Genomic DNA, 8602 nt, shown 5'->3' with positions numbered 1-8602 from the left:
TGCCCTTCTAAAGGGTTGAAACACATATTATTCACTACAAAATTCCATCTAATATAGCAATACCTAAGGCATCCCATTGAGTGGAGAAACTCATCCCATTCTCTCACTTAAAAAAAAAAGGGTCAGATTTGGTGAGCTTTTGGGTCTGGTGTCCATCACTCTCTGAAGCTGCATTGCTCAAGTCCTTCAGTACCATGGAAAAATGAGGAAATCAGTGGCCTATCTGAGTGCAGTAACAATGATCAGATGAAGGGGTCCAGGCTAGTTGTCAGGACCAATGATACAAGATTATCTACATCAACCAAGGCCTACATGGGAAGAAGGGAAGGAACCCCTAGAAAAAATAAAGAAGAACTCCAAGGCATTGGCTGAATTTGAAGTGAAGATTAATGAGAACTGGAAAAGAACTAGAAAAACACAGGGAAATCTATTAAGTGGAATTGAGCTGATACAGAAAAAAAAGACAAAGAAAAGGAGAAATCTGAGCGGTATTTATCTCTTCATCAAGCTCTGATTCTGTCAACAATTCTTCAGATTGTGAAGATGAGGATAAAAGAGAAAGAAAATAGAATCTTTCACATAAATGTTTGGAAATCTCTCTGTTAGGACCTGATTCAGACAGTAAGGATTGCTTTAAAAAGAAAAAGAAGGAAAAGAAAACAGCAGAAAGAAAAGGACATGCAAGAAAAGAAAGTTGTGTCCTCACAATAAGCCTTCATCATTTGAGTCCTTATCAGAATCAGATTATATTGAGGAAATACAAATAAAAAAGAAGAAAAGCAGTGAAGGATGAGAAAAATCAACAGAAAAAAATTATAAGAAATACAATAAGAAAAAGAAGACAGCTAGTTCATGTCCTGACTGGCCATGATGTTCAGAAAAATCAGGATTCCCTTAAAAAGAAAGTAAAATGTCTACAGAAATTTCAACTGTGAGAAATACAACGTATATCCTAAATTACATGATTTTTCTTTTTTAAGAAATTGTACCTGAAATTTCAATAGTCACTCAGATGCCACTGTATGTGAAAGGGCCATAATTGTTGCCTGCTGCTTGTAAATCTTTTTCCTTCCGGTGCTCACCAGCTCCGGGTGGTAGTACACTACAGTCGTATTAGTATTTAAGGTATTTAGGGATAAAGTGAGCATTTTAAAAATAGAAATATCTAGTTTAAGTTAAAGGAGATTGAACCTGGACACAATTTAATATGTGTTCAGATATATCCAACTGACTCTAGTTATTAGCATTTTGAAGTGGGGAATATATTGAAATTTTAAAGTCCTTACTTTGTAGATAGATATATTTTATCTGCTTTCCTTGTATGCAGTTATTTACCTGGGGAAGCAGCTTTTCAGGAGAAGAATGGTGAGTTGTTATCTCTTTAGCTAATGGAATAGGAAGCCATTGATGCACAGGCATCCTATTTTTGTGGATGCAGCAGGTATGCTTCCTGTGGAAGTCATGGCTAACTCCAAGCAGCCTTGCTCTTTACTGAGCTTGGTGACATCCTTGGAGTCTACCTGTGCTACTTTGAGGAAACTCGAGAAACAAGCCCTTTGGAGCATGAGAAAGACCCCAAAAACTCTGGAATTTACCTCCATTTTAATAATACTAAACATTTTCTAACATTAAGTGAAAAAACAAACTCACTGTCACTGTGTCAATTCTGACTCATGGCCACCCTATAGGGCAGGTTAGAATAGTACTTGTGGGTTTCTGAGATTGTAACTCTTTACAGGAGTAGAAAGCCTCTGATTTCTGTTTCTCTTGAGGTGCGGTTGGTGGTTTCAAACTGCTGACCTCGCAATTAGCAGCTCAACAGGTAACCACTATGCCACCAGGACACTTTAGAATGTGTGATGTCATTTGAATTAATTTGACTACACGTTAGCTAGGGAAAATAAGAATTTCAAATAGACACTGGTACTTTTAGAATTGATATTTTCAAGCTTCTAAAATGCATGTTTATACCAGTTGTGTAAACAGTGATAATCACTTTATTTTACATGCAGTTTGTTTAGACTGCAATGTTTAACTTTTGTAACTACTTAATTTTGCTATGTTAAATTTCATTTCTATGTTTAACGGTATACTTGCTGAGAAATTTAGCATGTAAAATGCAGATTTTTAATGTTTTTGTTTTTCTCTGTGTGTGTATGTTTAAATACTTCATATTGAAGCCATGATTCAACTTATGTAAGTCAAGTGGTGTGTTAGTCTGGGTAGACTAGAGAAACAAATTCATAGAGACACTCATATGTGTATAAGAAAGAGGTTCATATATAGGAGTAATTGAATATTGAAAAAACATCCCAGCCCAGTCCAGATCAAGTCCACAAGTCTGATGTTAGTCCATATGCCAGATACCAATCTATAAAGTCCTCTTCTGACTCACGAAACACATGCAATGAGGCCAAATGCAGAAAGATCACAGGCCAGTGGGTAGGAAGTCTTGTGAATCCAGTGGTGTTGTAAGCATCTCAGCGATGGCAGGGGTCTCCTCATGGTAGCACCCAGGGCTTCATCAGGGTAGGTCCATGTGGCTTCTCTCAGGGATATCTCACAGGGAGTCAGCCTTGTCAGTAAAGAATCTCCAAGGGAGTGAGCCAAGAGAGAGTGTTTCCCGCTTCCAAAGAGGAAAATACAACAATTCCCAGAATTCTCGGGAAGGCCATGCCTACACAGAGGCCTCTTTGGCTACACAATGATTGATAGTCTAGACTCCACCTCTTCCCTCATAATCCTTTCACATTGACAACAGATTATATAACTACCACCAGTGGCAAGCCTGGTATGCCTTGTCTTGTTACATAAATCTACTGCTCATATATACCTTAATAAATATAATATTCTAAAAGTTTGTTGCTAACATTATGACAAGATACACAATTACACTATTCCTCTTCTTGGGTTATATTTTACTATGAGTTTGTGTCTCATAGCTTTGCTGAATTGTTTAATAGTAATGTTAAAAGGAATTGTTAAAACATTTTCTTAGATTTTTATGTAATCAGGTAATATTATATATACTTTGATGTACAATTATACCTGTTATATAAGTTGTGGTAACTATAATAGTATATAAACAGAAGGTCTTGGAATACTTGAAAAGAGGCTGAAATAAATAGCTATTTTACTTTTAGAAATTATTGACATGAAGTACCGAATAAAATAAAATTGTCACTGGAGCAAGATTATTCAATACACGATAAAAATATTTTTCAGCAGAGCAAGTTATATTATTCAATAAAAGATAAAATACTTTTATCAAAGCAAGTTATATGTGAACATGCAACACATTGATTCCCTGATTTAAAAAAAAACAACTAAAAATAGTTGAAATTTCACATTACACTTTCAGCTCTTCAGGATTCTCTCTCTTTAGTACAATCAAGAAATGGAAGTATTATTTTCCCTAATCTGATATTTCTAATGTCTCACTTTCCATTTTAGCCCTGGGAATGATGTGAGCTGTGGGGTTGCATTAGTCTACCAAAGAGAACTCTAGGAAAACCCCAAACTCCAGATAGCAATGGGGTAGAGGATCAGCCTGAATTTGGGTTTATTACATAGTGAAAACTAATGGCCCATGCATAATTTCTACTATGTAACAGAAACTTCCTGAATTGGGTAGGAAAAAATGTCTTCCTATTTGATAGAAATAAATATAATGTACAAACTAAAGCTATGCTTATCCTCATATAATTAAATTCATTTTAAGTAACATTTATTGATTATGCACTATATATAAGACTTTTGTTTGGGTTTTAGGATAAGAGATTATGAAGATATAATCTTGACTCTCATTGTTTTTTAATCCAGTAAATTTAGCATTTCACTACACTTTATATAAATAATATTCATAAGGGAAAACCCTGGCTTGAAATCCCAAGAGACACAAAATTAAAATTGTGTAAAAGCAGCATAAGGAAAAAAAATGCCAGCATGAGCATGTCCATTATCATGTCTCTGTCTTCTTGGCAACACACGAAAAAAATCAGAAACTTCCAGGACCAACATAGTAAGACGTCTGGGCACCAGTAAGAAACTAAACCAATGATGAATAAGAAAAGAGTCAATTTCTAAATGGTAGGAAACTTTTCATTTTCTACTCTCAAGTGCCCATTCCCTCTCCAAGGCACATGACAGGCAGCTCAAGGTTGGAGCCAGAAGCCAGAGAAAAAGTTACTTTGGGAGACTGAAAATTTCTAAAGCACCACATATACAAAGGAAGTGATAGATCTATGTGTACACCCAGGGAGAGACACATGCTCAGAATCTACCTGAGATGTGTCTATATGTTCACTTCAGGCTGATCCCTAAGGTGAAGGTAAACCTAGCTAAGCATTACGGCTGGTCCTGGCACAACACCAGTCTTCAGAAATGGAGAACCACCCTTTCTTTAGTCCTTTGGGGTTCTTTTACTTTTATTTATTTACTTGGACTTTTGCCAATGGAATTTATGGAAATCTCTGTGAAAACACTAGCTGAACACCAGCTAAGGGACAGAGATATCTTTGTGTATACAAGTTCTAAACGCAGATTTTAAAGATATAGGGGAATCCCCTAAACAAACAATCCCTGGGCAACTTTAAGAAAAACAGACAAACAGCAAGCCTTGTAAAAAGAAAACAGTCTGATTTCCAGAGTAACTATGTTATAATCTTCAAATGTATCAATTTTTAAAGCAACAAAAATGACAAAGTATATAAAGAAACTGAAAGAATGATTTATTGAAATGAACAAGACAAAGTAACAAAACCATCCCCATGAGACTCAGACAGGATAATTACTAAACAAAGTCTTTAAAGCATCGGTATTGAATACACTAAAACACTAAAGAATGTGATTGACACAGAACTTAAGCAAATTAGGAAAACAGCAATAAGAAAAACAAGAATATTAGTACTACTCAATCAGAAATGGAATGAAGTCCTGATACATGCTACAACATAGATGGGCCCTGTGGATATTATGCTGAATGAAACAAATCAATCAGAAAACAACAATTATTTTACGTACTTAAAATTACAAGAAAGAATAAATGTATAAAGAGAAAGGTTTATTAGATGAATATATACTAGTTTCTGGGGGAAGGAGATAAGAGTCATTGTTTGGGAAGCAATTAATTTACATTCATGGTGATGGAAAATTCAGCATTAATAAAGGGTAATTGTTGCACAATGAATTGATTTACACCTGAAAATGTTTAGTTTGAAAAGTTATTATGTATATAAACATATATTTATATATAAAGAGCAGCTATTGATGCTACTTTGTGCAAACAAACTCTTCATAAGATTTGTTTTCTCAGTTTGATGATTTCAGATCAAGTTCTTCTGAGATATTCTAGCCAATTGGCCTAATATTGTTTTACACTGCTTCTGTTCAGCCTCCTAGTGTGCTGCGTAGTTCCGGGATATTGTACCTTTTCAAGTGATCATTCAATTGATCTTCATTCACGTAGAGCAACAAAGGAAGAAGGAAGGTGAGGAACTGGAGGAAAAAACGGAATGTGTGTTTGGTTGTGTTCATGAAAAGCAACTTCCTTTTCCTTGAAACTAGAACTGGATGTTTTTCAGATACCATAACTGAGAGTTTTGATCAACAATTCTGTAGATGTTTCCATCAATGACACAAACAACAGCAAATATTTTTTTAAATCCCCGTAGCTGCCAAGGCTACTTATGTATAACTAAACCAAGGATTTAATTATTTAGTTTAGAGGTTAAGGATCATAGTTTCACGAGGCAGTCCTATTAAATGACCAAATAATATGTTTAGTGTTTCTGTCCCACTTCCCTGTTCATTGACTAGTGCCCAGGGTCTTAAAAGTTTGCCAGCAGTCATCTAAGGCACAACAGCTCATCTGTATTCCCCTGCAGTAACAGAGGAAGAAAGATAATCAGTAATAAGAGGAGAAAATGGAATGTGTGGCTAATTTCCTCTATGAACAAATGCCTCTTATTCCATGAGATTAGAATTCGCTTCCAGTATCAAATATTTTGATATATTGTTCTATAGAAGGATCCTGTTCAAAATAGGGAAAATACGGAAGAGAATTTCAAATTCTCAGGAAATCCAGACTTTTTGGATCCATGGAGGCTGGATGAACCCCTGCAACAATTATCCTGAGATAGTTTTTAAACCTTGAATTTTAAATTAAAGATATCCTTGCTTTCTTAAAACCAAACATTAGTTCAACTAGGGAAAGATGTCTGCCTTGAGTAGTATGTTCTTTAAGAACTATTCACATGGGATCAAATTGGCAACAGCAATTTGAATTAGGGTGCAGTGAGTTTATGTTAATGAGAGTGGTCCAACTCAGAACAAAAGTTAAGAATTATTGCACAACTCAAATATTACAAGTATTATAATCAATGCCACTCAAATGTATATCTATGAACTGTAGAATTTGTGCATGTTTTGAAGTGTATTTTATCTACCATCACAAAAAATAAATTAATAAAATAGAAATATTCTATTATAAGAATATGAACTCAAAGGGAGAAACTGTGGGAAATAATTTATAATATTATCAATAGAATCCAGACTTTCTGGAGCCATTTAGGATGTATGGCCCCCTCAGGACAATTGATCTGAGATCATCTTTCTACATTAAACTGAAACTATCTCCTAATATTTTATTTGAACTAACCAGTTGCTTTTGGGTGCTGTTGAGTCAGTTCTAACTCAAAGGGACCCTTCACACAACAGAATTAAGTATATCCCAGTACTCCACCTGACAATGGTTCGATGCTGTATAAGGTTTTCAGTGGCTAATTCATCAGAAGTGGACAGCCTATTCCTTATTTGTAATGTGTGCTTGCTCTGTGAGCCCCACTAAAACCTGTTCACCTTGGATGACCATGCTGGTATTTAAAATACCCGTGACAGAGCTTCTGGCATCACAGCAAAATGTGTGTAAGCCACAACAGTTTGCCAAACTGACAAACACATGGTGAGAACCAAAGAATATTTTCGCTTATGAGTAAAATTCAAAGAAAGAGACAGACACACAGAGAGAAATGATAAAAAGGAACCAAAATGAAATGCTGCAGCTTAAAAATACAATAACTGAAATAAAAACTATTCTGGAGGGATTCGAAAGCAGATAGTGCAGACAGAAGAAAGAAGCATCAAATTTGAATGTATGGACTTAAAAGCTATATGATACACACAGTTCATCAAGACTTTTAGAAGGCATATTACAATCCCTATTATGCACTTTTTCTGATCCAGAATGCTAAGCATGGGTTCATGATCAATAACAACAACTAATACCTAAGGGCATCCCAACTATTCATTCAGACAATTGTCTAGGCATTTATTCCATCACTTCATTAAATTCTCAATTACTGGTGTCTCAAATCTACTAATGAAGAGTTACAGAAAGCATCAATTACTTGCACATGATCATATAGCTAGTAAGCTGGTAAGTTTGTATTCTCACATTCAACAAAACCCTGAACCCTAAGAGGGTTACTTTAAAGCCTGTCTTAGTACCCAGGGATGACACAATGCTGTTTGACATGGAGCCATTTCTAATTTAATATTTTTATATCAAGATGAATGATTCTGTTACAGATAGAGAGATATTTCTATAATTGGTTTCTCAATCCTATAGAATATGTGTAGCATGAACTTGAATAAAGACATGCAACAAACTATTATTAAATCTGGGTATGATGCAAAGACTAGAGGAAGAGCTAGTGACTTTGGTTGACACATTTTAAAAGGGATATTGAGCTCCATGTAGGGTACAATAAATATGCACTTCCCCTTTCTCTCTCAGAGATACTATGATGCATTCAATGATGGATTGGACCTCATGACCCTTATACACCTTTCCAACATACAATTTCTAATTTAAGCCCTCTCTATATGGTGAAATCTATCATTTTCTAAGCACATCTTTATTATAAAGTCATCTGGTGTTATGCCAGCGGTGTCCATTTGAAAGCAGAATCATCATTCTATTTGTTTCGGAAGAAACCATGTATAATTAACGAGTTTACCTCTGTACTTGAAAATGATTTCTGAAACATTTTTGAAAGAATGCATAGTCATACATTTAAAATCTATAAGTGTGAGAGTGCTTGACAAAAACTAAATTTCCGTTTAATAATTGAGCAGATTAACAAACTTGAAAATTTTTCTTTTCACTAGAAAAAGGTTCAATCATTATACTAGAATTACAGACCAGACTTTCTTCTTCTTAACTATTTATGTGTCAATAATAGAATACTAGTCTATGGACACATAAATAAACCTATTACTACCACCTATATTATGAAAACAATATTTCTAAAGTTATAAGGTGACCAATACTGCATATCTTGCTAAAATATTCATTTAAGACTCTGGCATGAAGATAAGAAAATGTATTTGACTTTTTCCAGATAACCCACATTCTTTTCTCCATACAATAAGTCATCCTTAAATCCTGGTGGGGACTGAGCATGATAGTGGGACAGGAGAAGAATCAAGGGAAATAGAGGAAAGAGCTGGGAGGAAAAGGGCATTTATAGAGGTCTAGATAAAGACATGTACATATGCAAATATATTTATATGAGGATGGGGAAATAGATCTATGAGCCTA

The 8602-nt window shown here is 35.0% G+C and overlaps 1 pseudogene; it reads left to right on the top strand.

Moving 5' to 3' along the window:
* The first annotated feature begins 202 nt into the window (after positions 1 to 202).
* Positions 203 to 871, top strand: LOC115869754 (annotated as a pseudogene).
* Positions 872 to 8602: the final 7731 nt, after the last annotated feature.

Source organism: Echinops telfairi, unplaced genomic scaffold (assembly GCF_000313985.2).
Source record: "Echinops telfairi isolate 266 unplaced genomic scaffold, ASM31398v2 ScPeMD7_44;HRSCAF=162, whole genome shotgun sequence".
Taxonomy (NCBI): domain Eukaryota; kingdom Metazoa; phylum Chordata; class Mammalia; order Afrosoricida; family Tenrecidae; genus Echinops; species Echinops telfairi.
This window is presented reverse-complemented; position numbering and strand designations above follow the sequence as displayed.